The sequence below is a fragment of the Mastomys coucha genome, unplaced genomic scaffold (genome assembly GCF_008632895.1).
Source record: "Mastomys coucha isolate ucsf_1 unplaced genomic scaffold, UCSF_Mcou_1 pScaffold22, whole genome shotgun sequence".
Classification (NCBI taxonomy): Eukaryota; Metazoa; Chordata; class Mammalia; order Rodentia; family Muridae; genus Mastomys; species Mastomys coucha.
The window spans coordinates 191622055-191644125 of NW_022196905.1; the positions used below are offsets into that span (position 1 = coordinate 191622055).

At 36.2% G+C, this 22071-nt stretch overlaps 1 long non-coding RNA gene across 1 annotated transcript in view; it reads right to left on the reverse strand.

Moving 5' to 3' along the window:
* Positions 1 to 18927, reverse strand: part of LOC116071397 — a 43842-nt gene extending 24915 nt beyond the window's left edge. Inside the window, exons 1-3 of the long non-coding RNA XR_004110871.1 lie at positions 18861 to 18927; positions 17641 to 17721; positions 16185 to 16259 (exon numbers count right to left, since the gene is read on the reverse strand). This is a non-coding gene — a long non-coding RNA (uncharacterized LOC116071397). The remainder of the gene's footprint in view (positions 1 to 16184; positions 16260 to 17640; positions 17722 to 18860) is intronic.
* Between the last annotated feature and the right edge of the window lie 3144 nt (positions 18928 to 22071).

The following is a 22071-nucleotide window of genomic DNA, read 5'->3' on the forward strand; positions in this document are numbered from 1 at the left end:
ACACAAAAAACCCTAGTACCTATAGTCTTCAGACTATTCCACAAAATAGACACAGAAGTAACACTACTCAATTCATTCTAGAAAGCCAGAGTTATGCTGCATATCCTTTCTTGGAGATGGAACAGTTTCTATCGGAAGCTTGTTACAATTTCCTTTCATAGAGGACTTCTTAAAAGATTTTTTTTCTACTTCTATCATGTTTAATGTTTCAAATAGATTTTAAAAAATGGTTGAGTTCATATTACTTTTAGCTTCAGAATATATCATATTAAGAGGCATTTAACTATTATAAATTAGTTTGATAACTTAAATAACGTCAATACGGAATTGTGTTTTTTAAAATAAATTTTATTTGTTTAATAAAAAAATAAAGTGTATAATAAAAAACAGAGTCCATGAATCAAATTTTCAACAAATTTGACATCTCATAAGGGATTGTGATTAGACATTAAAAAAGTGTATGCACATGCATGCATGTGTGTATATGTAGGCATGGTGTATGTGCATGCATGAGTGTGAGTATGTATAAAGAAATATTTCTTAAAGAACTATGGGTTCTGCTTTGTAAATTGCTGTGTAAATTAAATCCTTCACTCTTTCCCTCCCAAATGTATCCACTAGCCATATTCCTCTTGTACTAATTAGGTTTTGGTTGTTATGATAAACATCATGACCAAAAACAACTTAAAAATAAATGATTTACATCAGTTTAAAGGTTACATTCCCTCACTGAGCAATGTCAAGGGAGGAACTTCAGGCAGGAACTGAAGTAGAATTGTAGAGGAATAGTGCTTACTGGATTGCTCCCCACCAATCTTTCAGCCTACTTTTATTAATTAATTTACTCATATATTACCTCTTGGCTATAGTTTATCTTTCTTCCTCCCCTTCCTGGCCCTCCCTACTCTCCCCTGGATCCACTCTTCCTCCTTTCCTCTTAGAAAACAGTAGACCTCACAAGGATATGAAACATGAATAGCATATCAAGTTGTAATTAGACTAAGCTGTATGAGTCATCCTAGTTGGAGGCAAAGAGTCCCAAAAGTTGGCGAAATAGGCAGAGACAGCCCCCACTGCCACTCTTAGGAGTCCTACAGGAAGACAAAGTTACATAACCACAACATATGTACAGAGGACCCAGGAAATCCTAGACAGCTTCTTGCATTTTCAGTTCAGTATCAGTGAACCTCTTTCTGCCCAGGTTAGTTGATTTTGTGGGGTTTTCATGTGGTATCCGTTACCTCTCTGGCTCCTTACAATCCTTCTTCTCTTCAAAGGATTGAGAGAGGTCTGCCTAATGTTTTGCAGTGGATCTCTGCATCTATTTCTATCAGTTTCAGACTACATTTAATACAACCCAGCAGTAACTTCTCAGGGCTGACAATGCTCTCAGGGGACTGGGACTTCCTATGTATACTGATAATAAAGAAAATGTCCTATGGCTTTGCCTACAGGCAAATGCAATGAGGCATTTTCTCATTTCAGATTTTCTCTTCCCCGTTGATTCTACTTTGTGTCTATTTAAAACAAATGAGCAAACAAACAGTATACAAATGAAATAAAAGCCCTACAAATACTATAGGGACCTGGATAGGATTATCCCAAACAGATTCTTTTGTATGGAAATGTCATGGATGTCAAAATCTCATTGATAGGCACCTTTTAATCAGACCATTAATACTACAATCAGAACTCTCATCTTAGATGAAAGGATAATTGAATCATAATTTAAATGTATATCAAACTTCAGTTATTTTGATCGGAGTATCCATATAAAAAAGAAATAAGGAAGTTGGAGAAATGCTAGGTGGTTAAGCAACCTTGGTTCTTTTACAGATGTCCATGTTTGTTGTTCATCACACACATGTGATTCTTTGAACTGTATTCAACGATGACTCCATTGCTTCAATACTCTTTACTGGAGCCCAAAGAACATGCACTAACATGTAGAGACACAGGCACACATATAAACAAATAAAAGAATAAATAACTATTCTGAAATAAAAAGAATGGGAATTTATAAAACTATGACTTCATTATTTACAGGTATATTTTATGATAATTATGTATATATTGCCAAAAGAATATTAAATGAAAACTTACAAAGAATATGTATTAAGGCATTAATTATATATACTTCATACAGCACTTCTTTATTTCATTCAGTCAATAAAAACTAAAATAGTAACATCAGGAAACATACTGATCACAATGAATTAAAGAAAATGATTGTTAGGTCAAAATTTTTAAAATTCAACCTATCACAGACTTATTTGGAATAATGTGATTAGAATGAATTTTCAGAATCAATAGACTCAATTCAATATGTTACAATGTTTCTACTTACTTGCAAGATTGTAAATGAAGCTGTTATCAGAAAGCAATAGGCAGTTAATGCCATCTTGTTGTCCAATTATTTTAGTTATGGAAATTGCTGGCTTCTATTTGGTGTCTGCATAATTTTGTCTATTCAGGTAAATAAGAGTTAATAGCCAGACAGTGAATTTGCCACAGCAGATAATTAGTGTAATCTGTTATGTATGAAAGCTAAGCTGGCAAAACTCTGTTTTTAATAATGCCCATGGTGTCAAATCACCAATTTCTCATCGTGGCTGCAAAATGCACAGATGGGAAAAGACTTAGTCTTCATTTGTAATTTATCTGTTTTTCCTAAAGAACCTACTAGATTATTGTTATTATATCATTCAGAAAAACAATAAAATCTACTGACTGAAATGCCTCTACAAATTGAGATACCCCTTTCTTATTTATCATTATTATCAACATTCAATGCTCTGATTTTCTATATCTTTCCTCCTCCATTTCTATATCAATTTTATATTTTTTAGTGGAAAGTAATTAGTAGGAGAACAAGGCAATTCAGATTAATGTCTTTACAAAACAAAACATTTATAGTCTTACTCTGATATAACATGAGGCATTGCATTACATTCTTTGTACCTATCTTATAAAATGATATAGATGTAACACTATATATGTTGTTTACCTAAAATTTATTCATATAATCTATTTGTGAATTATAGGTATTAAGAAGTTCCTTGCTGAAGTATAAAAGACAGCAAATACATGATAATTTTTAGCTTGCTGTAGGAAAAAAAAATTGTCAAATATTTTATTTTGTATGAAATAAAACCTTTGTTCTTTAAAGTACATTAGTGAAGCCCTCACTAAAGAAGAAGCTAGGAAATACTCTTCAGACACTTCGCAGATAAGATTAGGCCATTCTTCATGCTAATGGTGACTTTAATGCTATCTGTTTGTAGGGACAATATGTAATTGGGAATTATAACCACACCATACATTGTCATATTTTTGGCTTTACTGTTAACCATGGTGTTAAAAATTCAAATAAAGAAAGTTGGTCCATGTGTATTCTTTCTTCCTTTGTCTTTTTCAAATTTCTTCTTATGGACTTTCCTCCTTAAAAAAATATCTGTAAGTTATTCTCTTAGCAGTGCTTCTTGATCTTCTCAATTCTGCTAAACTTTAATACAATACCTAGAGGTCTGGGGAAAATAAGCATTATTTTGCTTTTAGTTCATATCTATCAATTTGCTACTATTATGAACCATAATATAAGGATCTGCTATGCAGGGGTATCTGATATGTCATTCACAATGGGATCTGAACCCCAAGATTCACAGGTTGAGACCCACTCTTAGAGGAAGTCTCCTGTCAAAAACATTTTATTTTCCGTTTATCTACTCCCTCTCCTTACTGTAGACTATTTCCCATGCCCTTGACATTTCTGGTTGACAGTTACTTTCTTTAATAACGTGAAAAATAGTGTTTCACGAGTTTTTGGATTTCCTGTTATGTAAGGAAAAAAAACATCATGTTTTCAGAACCATTTTTTCTCTTTCACCCCCAGTGAGGCACAATTTTCTCTGGCTATTTTCCACATTTTTTTTTCTTTCCCATCAGATTTTAGGTTGATTTTGATGTTTCTCAGGGTATAAACTGTTTGAAGTCCTTTCATTTTTTTGCATTGGAAAATTAAGTTTTGACAAAACTGTGGACTGTTCTAGCCTTTACTGTTTTAATTTCATTATTAGCATAGGCATCTTTCTCATGTACTCTAGGGGACCTCATGATGAAAACATTGACTCTTTAGAGTTCCTTGAGTTCCCAACTCTCTGCCTTTAGGTTATTTTCTTTGATTTATTTTGATGCATACATATTGTTTTTCTTCCAGGTCATTGACTTTTTTTCATCTATTTGCCTTGTTTTGTTGACTAATTAATTCACTTATATTTCATTCTTTTTCACTATTTTTAAACATTCCATTTGATTCATAAAAATTTACCTTCTTTATTGGTGTGCTATATTTACTTTCAAGTCTAATATTTTTTATTCAAGCATTGTAATTAGTAATTAAATTATTTTTGACCATTTATGTTAATTATGTACAGGATTATACCACTAGGTTATATTATTAATTCAATTTATTTTTATTTTTTCATGAAGTTTTTATATATACAAATATATATATTTCAAATATGTACATATATTTCATACATATATGCACACATTTCATATATACACATATATATGAAATATATATATACACACATACATATATAGTATTTTGATCACATCTAATCCAAGTTTTTCCATTCAGTATTCCCTGAATCCCTTGCAACATATTCTTCTCTTGAATAGATGTTTTATTTTCTTAAAAAAATAAACACTTGAGTCCAATTGGTGCTTTCCATATGAATGTGAGTTTAGGATCATGCATTGGAGCACATGCAGTCTGCTATTAGCTACACCATACTCCTTGATCATAAAACTCGTTCTCACTATTCCAGAAATTGTAACTATGAATAACTCCTCAGTTGATGTTTGGGAGTTTTGAAGCTCATTCCTATTCATAGTAGAAATTTTGACTGTCTTAATTGTGAACAGGTCCAGTATAGATAATTATTTGCATGATAGAGATAACATCTCCAAAAGAGAAATTGGACATAGAACAAATGTAAGAGCCAGAGAATTAGAAGTACAGCTAAATGCTGTCATCTATTCATGACATGACCCTCAGACATATGAACTAACATCAGCTTATAATAGAAAGAGATAAATCAAATGGTATACTTTTGAGCATGAGTTTGATGAGGCATAGGAACCAGGAGATAGAGTGAAGAAAATGAGACAAAGAATAAGTCAAAACAAAATATACATGAAAATGCCTAAACAAAGGTGACATTTTTATGAAAAAAATCACTTTTCAATATTACAATATTATTTTTATTGGATATTTTCTTTATTTACATTTCAAATGCTATCCCCTTTTCTGGTTATCCCCCCACGTGAAACACACTATCCCATCCCCACCCCCTGCTTCTATGAAAGTGTTCCCCTATCCTCATACCCACTCCTGCCTCCCTTCCCTCATATTCTCCTACACTGAGACATTAAAGCTTTCACAGGACCATGGGTCTTTTCTCTCTTTCCTTCAGTCTCTGCCCCATACTTTGTCTCCGTATTTGTTCCCAAGAGTAGTTTGTTCCACCTTCAGTTGTTTATTCTATTTAGACATCCATGTAAAAAAATGCCTGGAAATATATCTCCAGTCTTTGTGCACAAGGAACTTTATCTATTTACGGTTGATGCACACTGGGAAAAAGGGAACACTGAGCCCATGTTTTGAACTATGAAGAAGATGATCTCAGTTGACATTGATAAAGATGCAAATTACAATCATTGTCTTCTGTTTGGAAGGAGGCACCTGGGCCCAGGTGATAAATGAAGCCCCATGTAAATCAGTTTTTGATGGATATTCTTTAGGATACACTGTATCATTTCCCTAATTCTGTGATCACATTTCTTGACATTTAGAGTTGTTATAATAAAAAAAAAATAGTTTCCTAATGTTTTAAATGAAGATGGAATTGTCTGTAATCTTTAAGCTAACATTATATGTAAATCAAAACAAAGATCTATCTCACTATGTGTGAGTGTGTGACTAGGGGTGGGAGATATTAATGCTACCATTATGGATTCAAGATGGACACATGGATGAGTGATTGTTATAGAAATGTTTAATCCCTACCCAGAGTTTCTACGTTATCTTTGACCATTCAGTTCCCAGATAAAAGGAACTCAACTTTTATATTTATAATAAGCCTTAAACAGTACAAGATCTGGGCAAGATATCTACCAATTATGCTATTAGAATCTACTTTTCTGTCAATAATCCTGAAATATTTCTTAATATGTTTTATCTGGCTGCTCTTAAGTCCAATTGACCAGCCATAAGGGATATGTTCTCTTGAAATCACCTAGCTCCCAGAAGCTTCTCCATTCATCTTTGTCTCTCCTTGGTCTCTCCTCCTCCAGACAAGTCACTCCAAACCTACATACTTCTAATCCCTCTAGTAATTGGCTGTAGTAATTTAACACATGGTTGTAAATCAAAGAACAATGTACATGAGAAATCACTAGTAGACCTAGACCTTTGGGTATAGAATTTAGCATTACAATATATAGCAATAGACAAAACCTCAACAAGTGTTTCTTTCTTTAATGGAATTACTGCAAATTTTATTCAGTGGCAGCCTTATGTGGCCCACTAAATTACACCAATTACTGAATTTGCACTGATTACGTCCTTGCTAAAACATGACAAATCTTCACATGTACACATGGTTAATGACTACTGACTGGAGGAAAAAAAAGTATTTATTTTATTCCAATCAAAAGAGAAAAATCAAAATGTTAGAATTCATATGCAGTGGACAATAATATTAATTCAGATGTTGTTTCACTCTGACATGGGTCAATGCTCCCATACTCTATACTAAGAACATTTGAAAGGATCAGGCCAACTGAAGGTTATGTAAAACTTAACATGGATTTTGTTAAGTTATGACATCATGTTGGTCAGACAGGGTGAGTAAGAGGCAGCCTCTATGCTCTAGGTTCAATCACAAACTCCTAAAAGGTGGGAAAAGAGACTTTAAGAAATGCAGAATGTGGCCAATGAGGAAATCTGGTTTAAGTCTATTGGTTTGGGGATGACAGGATCTTCCTGTCAAATTAAAAGTCAAATCTCTGCTTGTTCCTTACTATTGCGCAGAAAAAAAAGTAATCTCTGTCTGACTATATAAAATCTGAAAATGATAAACATGAGAGAAAAAAATTTCCTTATGAAGCTAATATATTAATCACATGATTTTAATTTAATATTCATCAGTGTGTTAATTCATCAACAATTGGTTAATTTTATTAAAAATATGGAAATCTGTTGAAAGGCTGAAAAGAATCATGAAAACAGCTTTGTATATAATTAAAAGAATGAGGAGACAAAATAAGTAGGAACATGTTTTTTTGTTATATCAGCTCTTTGTGTGTGTGTGTATGTGTGTGTATAATACAGTGTGCAGCATATGCTTTATCCATGGTGATATGCTTCTTTCATTGATCTGCTGCTCATCAATTGTGAATCTGATCTGTCGCATTGGCAAGTGGCCATTGAGAATAGGCTCTCAGCTTACTGAGTGGCAAATGCTTCTTGGTCATGAATTGTACAGTTCAATCTTCAGTCAGTCTACTTGAAAATAAATACGATCCTTTTCTCTCCCTAGAATCTTTTCTGTTGTTTCAATACAATGGTAAGCATCATAGTCTTTTCTGCTCCGGGTTCATAAAATAAGACCATTTTTTTTACTCAAGCAAACAATCAAACAAACAGGCATAGGAAACATGAAGCTGGAATGACATCTCTTTATTTTACTCTTGTAAGCAGCTTGAACACTTATCTAAAGTTGCCAAAGATATAACATTGTGACTAAATTTGATAATTGCATTAAGGTAACACAGAATCAGTTGTTAATTTATTATTCATTGGAAATTATTTTACCTTTATTTTCAATTTCTTTACTTATATAACAGCACTTTAAGCTTACTTTACATTTTATTTATTTGTATTGTACATTTTGATTCATTACTCTCTTGATTTTTGCTTGTAATGCTGATTCCTTTTCTTTGATTGTCTTTGCTACTTGGATAATATCTACTTTAGTTAGAAATGAAGTGCTATAACCTGTATTTACTCTTGGTTAATTTGGTTATGAGCTGTTAATTCCCCCCCTGCTTTATATATTTGCTCTTATATATTACACCCTGTCCACAGTTTCCTCTCTGCTCTACTCCAGTCACTCTTTCCCCCTCACACAGGTGTCGCCTCCTCACTGACCAGCGGAAATAAGGAAGTGACCACGAACTTTTCTCCAAGCAGTTTATTCAGGAACCTTTTATTTTTATTTCTCTTCTCTCTTTTCTCTTTCTTCTCTGACTTCCTTCCCCAGCCTCCAGCACTCTCGGGTTAAATACTTTCCCTAGTCCCAATCAGCATCGGCTACGCGGCAAATCATACTAGGCTATGGGAAATCATGCCAGCTTGCATCACAAACTGGAGGCACTCAGCTTTTCCAAATAAGGGCTTGTTTATCACAATGCTTTAGCGTGGCAGCTGCGGCTATCCACAGTTCCCCTTTTTTGTTTTAAACGCAATAGGCAATAGTAGAGATCTGATCTCCAGTAACCATGAGAAGGACATTGCAATGGCCCTACAACCTGGTGGTAATATCTCTTGGCAAAATATCAAACTCGTCTTTGAGAACATGTACATCTAGTTTGTACTACAAACCGGGCTTAGTTAACATAGCCACTTGGCACTTGTCTCTGTCTTAGGTGATTTATTTGCCAGAGCCCTAACTTGTAGAAGCCAAGTTGGTGCCATGCCCGTCTTATGCCTTTTTCCTGGAGGTGGGACCTAAGGCATCAACCCACATGCAATCAGACGTGCTCTCCAAGAGACCGCTAGAAGCTGATCTCTAGTGCAGTGCTTAGCCTTGCATCCTGATCGTGAAGAAGAACATAACCAAGCCTGTGAATATTGTCCTGCCTCCAGGGCTGCAAATGCTTGTACTACCAAAGCAGCCTGTCAGTGCTGCCAGACCTGCATAGATGCACCACAACGCCATTATACTGACAAGGACCAGTAAAGCACCCACAGTTCCAATACCCGCCCACTCTTTCAGATGATTGTTTATACACTAATTAAATTACTTTCATTACAGGGTAATTATTATCTGAAGGTCGTTTTAACATTGATTTTGTACCAAATCAGATCATATGAATTTAACAGTAATAACCCTCTCTGGCCCCAAAGCAGTGGGTAGATGACTCATCTTAACTTCTTCAAGCTGAACGGGGGAACAGATATAAGAAAGGGGTGAGGAGGAAAAACAGAATTCATTAGTTTTCTGATGTCTGTGTCTTGACTGGATCAGGCTGAAGTCCAGGACATCAGGAGTTCAGGCAGGCCAGTTTAGCATGTCAGGATGAGGAAATTCACCAAGGCTATATATTTCTGTAATACATGAATCTCAAGACAAATTTTCAGTATCATTAAGATATAATTTTTTTGTTTGATTCTCTGGAGTCTAGTTTTCTGGAAGGTGTAAATACTCCAATCATCTTTTCTCAAAAGCACAAAAACAAAACCCTTAATCATCTTTTGCTAATGCTAAGAGTGCACCATTGGATGGGTGCATTTGACCAGGGACCAGCAGGGAAGGCATATCCCACTGGTTCAGTGACCACAGACAATTGTAGGTGCAAAACAGCCTCCTCCCAGCAACAGCCACAGCTGTTCCAGGCTTCCTTTTTAAGCTTGTTTACTCTAGGGGCAAAGGTGCTAGCAGTTTAGTATTACTACCAGGTTTCGATAGAATTTGGATGATTTTTCTATTTACTTTTTATTTCCAAGGCAAACTAACTCTTTATTTGTCTCCAGACTGCTCATCACTTATCTCTACTAATTTAAGTGGCAGTGTTATAGGGGGGAGGTAAGGATACAGGCGGCCCTGGACCTGTGGGCTCCACCCTAATTGTGGACTTCTCCATTTTCTGTACTAACTTCTCAAGTTCCTCTTCAGAGTCCGAGCCTCTCTCATCAGTCTGACCTTTCTCAGATTTTGCTGACCTCTCTTCCTCCAGCTGTTCTAACTCTTCCTGTTCCTTCTCTACTGCTTTAGAACACACTTTCTTTGAGAAGACCTTAACCCAAGCCAGAACTAGCAGTAGGCGAAATAGCTCCTTAAGAGCAACAAACACGAGACAAAATTGCTAGTTCCCCCATACTATCACTTTTGATTTTTCCTTAACGGGACCTTATCGCTCCACTCCGGAGACCTTATTGCCTCTTTACCGAGGTCCTTCCTTTCCATCCCACCTTACCTGGGAACTTACCCTGTCTGCAAGGAGTTCTGAGCCTTAGAAGATGTCCCCGTATGGGCCACCATTTGTCGCCCACTCACCGAACAGCAGAAATAAGGAAGCCACCACGAACTCTTCTCCAAGCAGTTTATTCAGGAACCTTGTATTTTTATTTCTCTTCTCTCCTTTCTCTTTCTTCTCTCTCTTCCCTTCCCAGCCCCCAGTACTCGCGGGTTAAATACTTTCCCTAGTCCCAATCAGCATCGGCTATGTGGCAAATCATAATAGACTGCGGGAAATCATGTCAGCTTGGATCACAAACTGGAGGCACTCAGCTTTTCCAAATAAAGGTTTGTTTATCACAATGCTTTAGGGTGGCAGCTGCGGCTCTCCACACACAGGTCCATCCCCACCTCACCCCCACTTTGCCTCCCTATAGAAAAGAGCAGGCCTCAGGGGAACATCAACCAGTTGTAGAATAAGCTTCAATACTACTAGTCACATATCATCAAATCAAGGCTGGACCAGACCATTCAGTAGGAGGAAAAGGATTCCATAAGAAAACAAAAGAGTGAGGGACAGGCTCTGCTCACACTGTTAGTACTCCTATAAGAACACCGAGCTACTCAGCCATAATGTGTATGCAGTGGACCTAGGTCAGGCTCCTATAGGCTCTTTGATCTCTGAGTCTGCATGAGTCCTAGTCAGTTCATTCTGTGGGCCTGGATTTTATGGTGTGTTCCTGATCCCTTGATCTCTTTGTTTCCTCTACTCCCTCTTCCTTGTCAAGCTCTGCTTAATGTTTGGCTGTAGGACTCTGTACCTGCTACCATCAGCAGCTAGATAAAATCTCTTTGGTCATTCTGATGACAATTCTACTAGTATCTCATCCCAGAAAACTGCAGGCATGATAAATTGTAGGTCAAAATTCTGTGACTGGGTTCTTGTACCAATCTTTCCACTGGAGGTCTAACCTGGTTACCGAAGATACTCCAATTCAGATGATTCCATGCCCCCTGTTACTAGGAGTCTTGATAGAGTTACTCCTGTGGATTCCATGGAGCTTCCATTGCACTATGTTTCCGTATCTGACAGAGAGCTAATACCCACAATATATGAGTGACTAAAGAAACTAGACACCAACAAACCAAGCAATCCAAGAAAAATGGGGTGCCTATCTAAACAGAATTCTCAATAGAAGAATCTCAGATGGCAAAAAAAAAAAAAACCCTTAAAAGAAATGTTCAACATCCTTAGCCATCAGGGAAATGCAAATCAAAATGACTTTGAGATTCCATTTTACACTGTCAGAATGGCTACAATCAAAAACCCAAGTGGCAGCTTATACTGGCAAGGGAGTAGATCAAGGGGATCATTCCTCTACTGCTCATGGGAGTGCAAGTTTGCACAGCCAATTTGGAAGTCAATACAGCTGTTCAGAAAATTGGAAGTCAAGCTGTTAGTAATATAATGTAATTGTTTTTATTTACTATTATTTTTCCAGTGATATAATATGCTATATTTTTCATTTTTCTAACTTGTTCATATAACATTATATATATGTATGTAGTATACATACATATATGTGTGTGTGTGTATAATTATTGCACACATACTTATTTTCCATTATTTTCTGTTATCCACTTATCACTTATATTGAGTTATTTCTTCCCTAAGTCCTCTTCTTACTTTTACATTTGTGTGAGTAGCTACAACAGCTGGGTGCTCATTTCAATGCTCTTGCTACATCCAGAGGATAGCACTTCAAAGATATCCTCTTGTTCTCTGGCTCTTACAAGATTACCAGGCTTAGTTACATAGTATTTGATGGTTTTGGAAGCAGGGATTTAATTGTTGCATTTGACTCAACAGTCACTTATTCTTAACAATTTGACTAGTTATGGATCTCTTCACTAACCATCCTCCATTGTAAGAAAGTTTTCTGAGTATGGTTGATAACGACATAAGTCAATGAATAAACACATAAGTACCTAGATGGCAGTTTGTAGTGTGTACATATCCATTTCATAAAAGAACAGTAGTAGGTTTTCATAAATGGCTTTGACTTTCATAATCATGGTCTTTCAACCAGGTTAATAGCATCAGAAATCTGCTTTCCACAAAGTGAATATCAAATCTAATCAGATAGATCTTCAAACAGATATGTGACTGTTATATTATCATCCCTGGAAGTTCTTTATTTTAATACACATCATCTACTGCTCTTTTAACCCAATGATAGCTTTTTTCATCAGTAGCCCACATTAGGCATCTGTCAACGAATGCTAACCAGTAAGGTGTTCAGCTCTGTTGTGTTCTAGCTTGATTTATCCAAATGTGTATTATTTTCAGCAAATGATCTTATCATTTAGCGCCAGTGGGCCACCAAGAAAAATGAAAATAGTTACTAGGGTCTCCTTGGCAAATAACTGATAGGGACATAGGCTATACCTGGTACAAAGATTTTGAATTTTGTATATAGTTTTGATATTTAAGAACTCCTTTTTCTAGACTGCATGGTAATCTATTCTATATCGAGTGAGTTTAATAATTGTGATTAGAGATGAGAGATTACTTTTGAACGCTTTCCTTCTCTTCAATTTCTACAATATCCTAGGTGTTCACCCTCCACTGCCTGATTTTAATCTTATCATGTTCTTTTTTTTTCCTCTTTTCTTTTTTTCTTTTTTATTGGAAAATTTTATTCATGTACATTTCAAATGTTCTCCCCTTTCCTGGTTTCTCCTCTGGAAACACCATATACCATTTCCAACCTCAGTGTCTATGAGGGTGCTCACCCCCCACCCACCCATTCCTGCCTCCTCATCCTGACATTCCCCTATACCGGGGCATCAAGCCATCCCAGGACCAAGGGCCAAGGACCTCTCATCCCACTGATGTCCAACAAGGCCATCTACTGCTACATATGCAGATGGAGCCATGGGTTGTCCATGTGTTCTCTTTGGTTTACTCGCTGGGTGCTCTGGGAAGGAGTCTGGTTGGTTGATATTGTTGTTCTTCTGATGGGGCAGCAAAGTTCTTCAGCTCCTTCAGTCCTTTCTCTAACTCCTTCATTGAGCACCCCATGCTCAGTCCAATGTTTGACTGAAAGCATCTGCCTCTGTATTTGTCAGGCTCTGGCAGAGCCTCTCAGGAGACAGCAATATCAGGTTCCTGTCAGCAAGAATTTCTTAGCATCAGCAATAGTGTCTGGGTTTGGTGTCTGTTTATGGGATGGATCCCCAGATCAGACAGTTTTTGGATGACCTTTCCTTTAGTCTTTGCTCCATACTTTGTCTCTGTATTTTCTCCCTTGAGAATTTTGTTCTCCCTTCTAAGTGATGGAAGCATTCATACTTTGGTCTTCCTTCTTCTTGAGCTTCATGTTGTCTGTGAATTGTATCTTGGATATTCCAAGCTTTCTGGTTAATATCCACTTATTAGTGAGTGCATATCATGTGTGTTCTTTTGTGACTGGGTTACCCCACTTAGGATGATATTTTCTAATTCCATCCACTTGCCTAAGAATTTCATGAAGTCATTGTTTTTAATAGCTGAGTAGTACTCCATTGTGTAAATGTACCACTTTTTCTGTACCCATTCCTCTGTTGAAGGACATCTGTTTTTTTTTTCAAGCTGCTGGCTATTATAAATAAGGCTGCTATGAACATAGGGAAGCATGTGTCCTTATTATATGTTGGAGAATCTTTGGGATATATGCCCAGGAGTGGTATAGCCAGGTTCTCAGGTAATATTCCCAATGTTCTGAGGAATTGTCAGACTTGTTTCCAGAGTAGGTGTACTAGCTTGCAATCCTACAAACAATGGAGGAATATTCCTCTTTCTCCACATTCTTGCCAGCATCTGCTGTCACCTGAGTTTTTTACCTTCTGACTGGTGTGAGGTGGAAACTCAGCGTCTTTTTGATTTGTACTTCTCTGATGACTAAGGATGTTGCACATTTCTGTAGGTGTTTCTCAGCCAATTGATATTCCTCAGTTGAGAATGCTTTGTTTAGCTCTGTACCCCATTTGTTAATAGGGTTATTTGATTTCCTGGAGTCTAATTTCTTGAGTTTTTTTTTGCATATATTAGATATCAGCCCTCTATCAGATGTAGGATTGGTAAAGATTATTTCCCAATCTGTTGGTTGCCTTCTTATCCTATTGACAGTGTCCTTTGCCTTATAGAGTCTTGGCAATTTTATGAGGTTCCATTTGTCTATTATTGATCTTAGAGCATAAACTGTTGGTGTTCTCTTCAGGAAATTTTCCCATGTGCTTGAGACTCTTCCCCACTTTCTTTTCTATTAGTTTTAGTGTATCTGGTTTGTTGTGGAGATCCTTGACTCACTTGGACTTGAGCTTTGTACAGGGTGATAGGAATGGATCAATTTGCATTCTTCTACATGCTAACTGCCAGTTGAGCCAGCACCATTTGTTGAAAAGGCTGTCTTTTTTCCACTGCATGGATTTAGCTCCTTTGTCAAATATCAAGTGACCATAGGTGTGTGGGTTCATTTCTGGGTATTCAATTCTATTCCATTGATCCACCTACCTGTCACGGCACCAAGATCATGAGTTTTTATCACAATTGCTCTGTAGTACAGCTGAAGGTCAGGGATGGTGATTCCACCAGAAGTTCTTTTCACCTCACACCAGTCAGAGTGGCTAAGATCAAAAAGTCAGGTTACAGCAGATGCTGGCAAGATTGTGAAGAAAGAGAAACACTCCTTCATTGCTGGTGGGATTGCAAGCTGGTAAAACCACTCTGGAAGTCAGTTTGGTGGTTCCTCAGGGAATTGGACCAAGTACTTCCTGAGGACCCAGCTATACCACTCCTATACCCAGAAGATGCTCCAAGATGTAATAAGGACACATGTTTCACTATGTTCATAGCATCCTTATTTATAATAGTCAGAAGCTGGAAAGAACCCAGATGTCCCTCAACAGAGGAATGGATACAGAAAATGTGGTACATCTACACAATGTAGTACTACTCAGCTATTAAAAACAACTACTTTATGAAATTCTTAGGGAAATGGATGGATCTGGAGAATATCATCCTGAGTGAGGTAACCCAATCACAAAAGAACAAACATGGTATGCATTCTTTTATGAGTAGATATTAGCCCAGAAGATTACAATACACAAAATACAATCTACAAACCACAAGAAATTCAAGAAAAGGGAAGACCAAAGTGTGGATATTTCTATCCTTCTTAAAAGGGGGAAGAAAATACCCATGGAAGGAGTTGTAGAGACTAACTATGGAGCAGAGATGGAAGGAAGGACAGTCCAGAGACTGCTCTACCTGGAAATCCTTCCCATATTCAATCATCAAATCCAGACACTATTGTGGATACAGGCAAGTGCTGACTGACAGAAGCCTGATATAGCTATCTCCTGAATGGCTCTGATAGTACCTGACTAATACAGAAGTAGAGGCTTGCAGCCATTCATTGGACTGAGTACAGGGTCCCCAGTCAAGGAGCTAGAGAAAGGAGCTGAAGGGCTTGCAACCTCTTACGACAAACAACAATATGAACTACCTAGTACCTTCAGAGCTCCCAGGGACTAAACCACAAACCAAAGAATACACATGGTGGGACTCATGGTCCCAGCTCCATATGTAGCACATGATGGCCTTGTCCATCATCAATGGGAGGAGAGGAGATGCCCTTGCTCCTGTGAAGGTTCTATGCCCCAGTGTAGAGGAATAACAGGGCCAAGAAGTGGGAGAGAGTAAGTTAGTGAGTAGACAAGGGGAGAGGGAATAGGGTTTTTTTTTTCCAGAGGGGAAACCAGGAAAGGGGATATCATTTGAAATGTAAATAAAGAAAATATCTAATAAAAAATAAATTAAAAATATATTTTTCTCCATTTACCTGCAAACTTCATATTTTCAAAGGCTGTGCAGAATTCCATGTGTAAACTTACCACATTTTCTTTATCCTTTTATCTGTTGAGGGAGATCTTGATAAATGAAGTATGGGAGATCATTTGGGTTATTCTCTGAAGGGGAAAGTTGAAAGGTGTCTCAGTTAGCAATCATTTCATTAAAGACTTTGAAGGAGTCTAAAGAATAATCATGTGACTGCATCAACGGGACTAAAGTTCCACCAAAGAGAAGAGAATGTGTAGATTCTAATGCTTAGTTTGCATTGGTGTTCAAAATACTTAGTAGCTCTACTTGTTTTCAGAAGTTATTTTCATCTTTCAAAGGCATTTTCCCAATGAGCATTTTCAGGCACTTTGACACTAGCATCTTTTGAAAGTTTTCCATTTCTCCTCAAATATTTCATTAGGGAATTTGCTATCAATATCTTCTGTAACTAATTGTATTGGAATCAGATATGTGGTGGTTTTGAAGACCTAATCGTTATGAGTCCTGACTCTGAACATTTCACATTTCAATATTACTTTACTTCTGTATGTCAAAAGGTAGAGCGGGTCAATGAATTTTTTGAAGATTTTCATTGGTTTGATTATAATCACTAGAAAGGATCCCATAATTATACAAACAGAAATCTAGTATTTATTTTGGTTTGATGCAAAATGTGAATTCACTATTAACTGAAGTTCAGTAATTCAAATTAGTTTTACAAATCTAAAAATAAGTTAATTTCTTAAATATACTACTAAAATATTGGGGATTAGTTTTCCTTTCTTATATCTGACTTCAAAGTTCAAATTCTTAAAACGTTGTTAGCTGATACATTATTTTTTGTTTTTGTAAGGTTTGTTTCAGTTGATACATTATCCTCCACAACTTCATAAAACTATATCAAACCTCCATGTTCTGAGAGTCTCCACAAAGAGACATGTAATCTCTTAAGTAATTATTTGATCATGGAGATACAGAGCCTCTTCTATAAATGAGAACATCTCTCAATATATTAACCTATGATATATTAATTCAGTGACTTTTTTTGGTTGATCATGTTTATAGGTACAGAATGAAAATGGACAACTCACAGCTTCCTGATTAAAATAATGCCAGTTTGAGATCTCATAATATCCTTAATGTGCAGTATGTGAGCTGAAAAATACCAACTTCAATATCGGGTCATGCTAAGTGCCTTGACTGTCAGAAATATGCACAGACTGGAGCACAGCTAGCATCTTATTGCATAGTAAGGAACATTTTGTAATATTTATGGAAGACTGTGGGGAAAAAACATGCGGCATGGTGGGAATAATGTTTAAAGAACCCTATAAGCCAATGTGTGACATGATACTAAATAAGTTTCTCAATACAAACATGTGCCTGCATACGATCCAAACCATTATGGACAGTTAGGCTTCTGTAATTTATTGTAAGACTACATCTTTTGAAATAGTTGAAATTATAATGATAATGAAATAAAATGAAGCAACTGAGGATCAAGCCTACCGGGTTAGAATCACTTCACTAATTGTTTCAATAGAACTTGTCATCAGGTTGTCACATCATAATCCAAATCTGGAAACATACCTGTTTTGGGGAAATAAAGGCATCACACCTTAAGAACTGAGTTTCCATTTGCTGATAGCATATATAATATGTCAATCATACAAATTACTCCATGGCTTTCTAAAGGAAAGTGTTGTTTCTCTTCTATTACCATTCTGCTTGCTTTCCTAGAAAAATACTTCTAGCATGAGAATGATTATTACTAGTTACCTGTGTGTTTTTGTAGACTCTATAAGTGTTCTATGCCCTGAGGAAATTTTTTGCTTTGTGAATATATTTGTCTGTGTGTCATCTCAAACTTTTATGTGGTCTCTTACATTTACCCAAGACTTTTCCCTATAATTCAACAATTTTGGGTGTCTCTTATTTGATTTTAACTATCCTAGCAACTTAATATTTGGAGATGTAGAAAGATATTATTAATAGCTGACTATAATTCTGATATAAATAGAGGAAAACCACAATAATAAACAACTTCTACTTGTCAATCCTCTCTTCTGTTCAATTTTCTGTATGCTACCATTACTATTATAGTAGATTACAATTCATCATTAAATATGGACACCTCTTTTACTTTGTAAATTTCAAATCCAATAACAATGAACCTTTATCTGACCTTTGTGCTCTAATACTGAAAACAAGGATGTTAAAATCTTCCTAACTTCTCAAGGAACACCCATTTATCCATGCAGATTTATACTGAATTGAGACATCTTATATTATCCCTAAATCAACATTTACACTGCAAATTATAGAAACATGAAGAATAATAAAGTAAAGTAGTTAAACCTGAACTGTTTTGATGATTTATCACGAATTATGTGGCAGGCTTAAGGCTGTCTCCAAACTTAAAATGGCAAGAGAGGCAATTATCTGTTCAGCTTATCATAAATTCTTCTTTAACAGGCCCTATTTTCTTTCAATGTACATTGGCATACACTTGGGGGGAAAATCATTTCAAAGAGTTGCTTTGCACATCTGCCTTCTTTGAATATCTTGGAATAGAAGCTCCTTGGAGGGAGGCCCTGTATCTTCAGCTTCTTAAAGGCTTGACACTAAATGAAACTTAAATAAATGTTAAAGCATCATTAGAGCAAACACTTCAACAATCCTTTGTTGCGAACAAGAGGACAGGGGAAGTGGGGACAGCTGGAGCCTACCTGGATGTCAATACCCCTGTGTCTTTTTGTCAAGCTACAGCCTGAGGGCTTTTCTGTTAAACTGACAATAAAAACTGTTAAATAAACTGACAGGTGTCTCAAGCAAGAAAGGATTGGAAATAAAGGCAAGTGCCTGTGGGGCAGGAAATTTGAAAAAATTATGGGTTCTTTTTGCAGGTGGGGGGAGGGGGAAATCAGGCTGTAGGAAAATGGATATTTGAGTTTTGTGGTAAGAGATAAATAAAGTGATTTACATTTGTTTTAATGAGTGAAAGTGTGCTATTTTGAGCAAAGAACCAAACAACTGACAAAGTGATGTTTTGTAAAATGCAAATAATGTCTTTTCACACAGCATAGTCAACCATGCTCAACATACAATTTTTTAAAAAATATACATAGTGATATTAAAAACATTTTCTCACACATGTGAAATCTAGAGACATTATGGACTTACATATATAGTTTGTCTGGGGAGTAGAACAGTAGGAAAAAATCTTGCTCACCAAACTAAAATTTAAGAGATGATTTATTCAATTCAGAACAGCTAGGAAGGTTTGGGCATCCAGACAGTGAAAAGTAAAAGTTCCCTTCTGTCAGTGGAGGGGAAGGCAGTGGGAGGGGAAGGCAGTGGGTGGGGAAGGCAGTGGGAGGGGAAGGCAGTGGGAGGGGAAGGCAGGAAGGAGAATCTTTCCACAATCGCCCCTCTGTGCTGGGCTTTGCTTGCCTGTGTTCTGCAGCACATACTATGTAAAGCAAAATAGATTTTCCCTTTAAAAGACCAAGTCAAAACAAGTAAAATAAAATTGTAAGATTGACTGCATTTTGTACACATATATCTACAATTGCACTTGATGAAGTACTATTCTTATGTCTAACAGAAAGTATTTATCCCTAAATCTGTGACAGTTCTAGGCACTACAGCAGAAGAAAGTGTAGAGCTGCTACTACTGCAAATATATATATTGTTAATGAAGATGAAGTCTCAAGAACAATTTCTAGTTAACTTTAATTTTCTCTCTATGTACTGGTCTTTCATGTTGCTCTCTCATCTATCACCCATCACTTATGATTTATCTCTATTTCTGTTATGTATTTATCTATTTATCTACCTATGTAACAAATAATAATTTCCTAGACTCATCAATGAATCTTGTACTTTGAGATAAAAAGATGTGCATTACATTTGGAACAACTTTTGGTCATTTGTGCTTTGGTATTTCTTCTTCTTTTAGGTATTGCCTTCTAAAGCCTTGCTTAAAAGACAGAAATGTGTTGATGATATATTTTAAGTGTGAAGTTACAAAGCAAAACTGCACACTTCGAGTTATAAGAACATTTTATCTAGCCGGGCAGTGGTGGTGCATACCTTTAATCCCAGCACTTGGGAGGCAGAGACAGGTCAATTTCTGAGTTCGAGGCCAACCTGGTCGACACTGTGAGCTCCAGAACAGCCAGAGCTATACAGAGAAATCCTGTCTCAAAAACAAACAAACAAATAAAAAACAAACAAACAAACAAAACAAAATAACAAAAGAACATATTATCTAATTGCAATCTGAAAATGTGTATATTACATATTCAATTTTTGGCACAAAATAAATGGGAGGTACTTATAAAAAAGCAGTATTTCTATATAGATTCCTTGTGAAGTACCATTCAATTTGTCATCAACAGGGAAAGGTAGTGAAAATGTAATTATTTAATATATATAATCTTAGTAATGTCTGTTTTTTGTTAGAAAACACCACCTGTTTCTATCAGCAAGTCCATTCTTTCCAGTTAATACTTGTTGACTAGAACTAAGTAACATTAGTGCCAACCACTTGGATCAGGCTTGGTTGCAGCAATTCAAAAATAGTAAAATCTGTTATGAATCAAGATTATTTTTTGGAATTGCAACTTAATTATAAAATAAGAAATGTATATCTTCTTGTGTTTGGATGTACTGCAAAATAGGAAACCAGGTTTATAATGTCATTAAAAAGAGAGAGAGATAAAATGAGTTTCTCAGAAGCCCTTGTGGTTAATAAGTACAATTGAGACTTTGACAAATTTCTCTTGTCAAATAAAGGTAGAATGAATATTCTTCAAGTTCCATACATTTCCTGGCAGTTTAATTTTCGCGTTTGCAGTATCGAAAAGCAAAACTCCTTCATCATACTTTTCAATATACACACAGCAGCTTCTGTGCCTGTAGACCACATTTTCTATTGACAGATAAGTTGCAAGTGTCCTTGAGATGTTAACAAAGAAGAGTTTATAGATCCTTCCTTTCCTTTCTTTTATGAACTGAATAGCAACACTAGCAAAGGAAGTGTTTTACCTCTTAGGATCACAGTAAATACCTGTAGCTCATTAACACATTTTTATTAGAAATAGCTATAAATACAAGAAGTCAAATGTTTCACTGACTAGAGTGTTTGGTGTGAATACAGTAATTAACATTCATGATATTCTGCATATACATTTGTAATGCAGGGCATTCTCCTATGGCTGTGTGTTCATAATCTTCTAACATTAAAATTCAACAAAGTAAATTGAGCACAATAACAAGAGTAAAATTTCACAGTTCAATTAGGTATCTGTTTATACACTTAGCTTGTTTCCCTTTCTGAAGAAATACTTTAGCATAGATCATATCACAAGGGCTTTACGTTTTAAATGGGTCTGATTATACATGGAAAAATTGAGTTAGCTTTAGTAAATAGCTTTTGAATAATAAACATGAGATCTCAAAGTTTTTTGAAAGGGCTTACTTTGATAGTGATCCATGCTTTTTTCATAATGAATATCTTAGTCAGTGTTCTATTGCTTTGAAGAGACACAATGGCCATGGCAACTATTATAACAACATTTTTTAAATCTAAATTTGAGAAAAAGAGATAAAATTTTATCTTGTTAATGGTTTCAGAGGTTTAGTCCATGGACATGATCGTAGGTAGTGTGGCAGCCTGAAGGCAGTCATGGTGCTGGAAAAGGAGCTGAGAATTCTACATCTATTTACCAGCAACAGGAAGAAAGAGACTCTGTGCTGGAAAACGCCTTTTGGGAGGAAACTTAAAATTCCATTTCTAATGACACACATCCTCCAACAAGGCAAAATCTAATGCTCTCAGAGAGTGCCGCTCCCTGGTGATCAAGTGTTCAAATCTATGACAGTAGGAGGGCCATTCTTACTCAAGCTACCACATTTTAGACACAGGACACCATA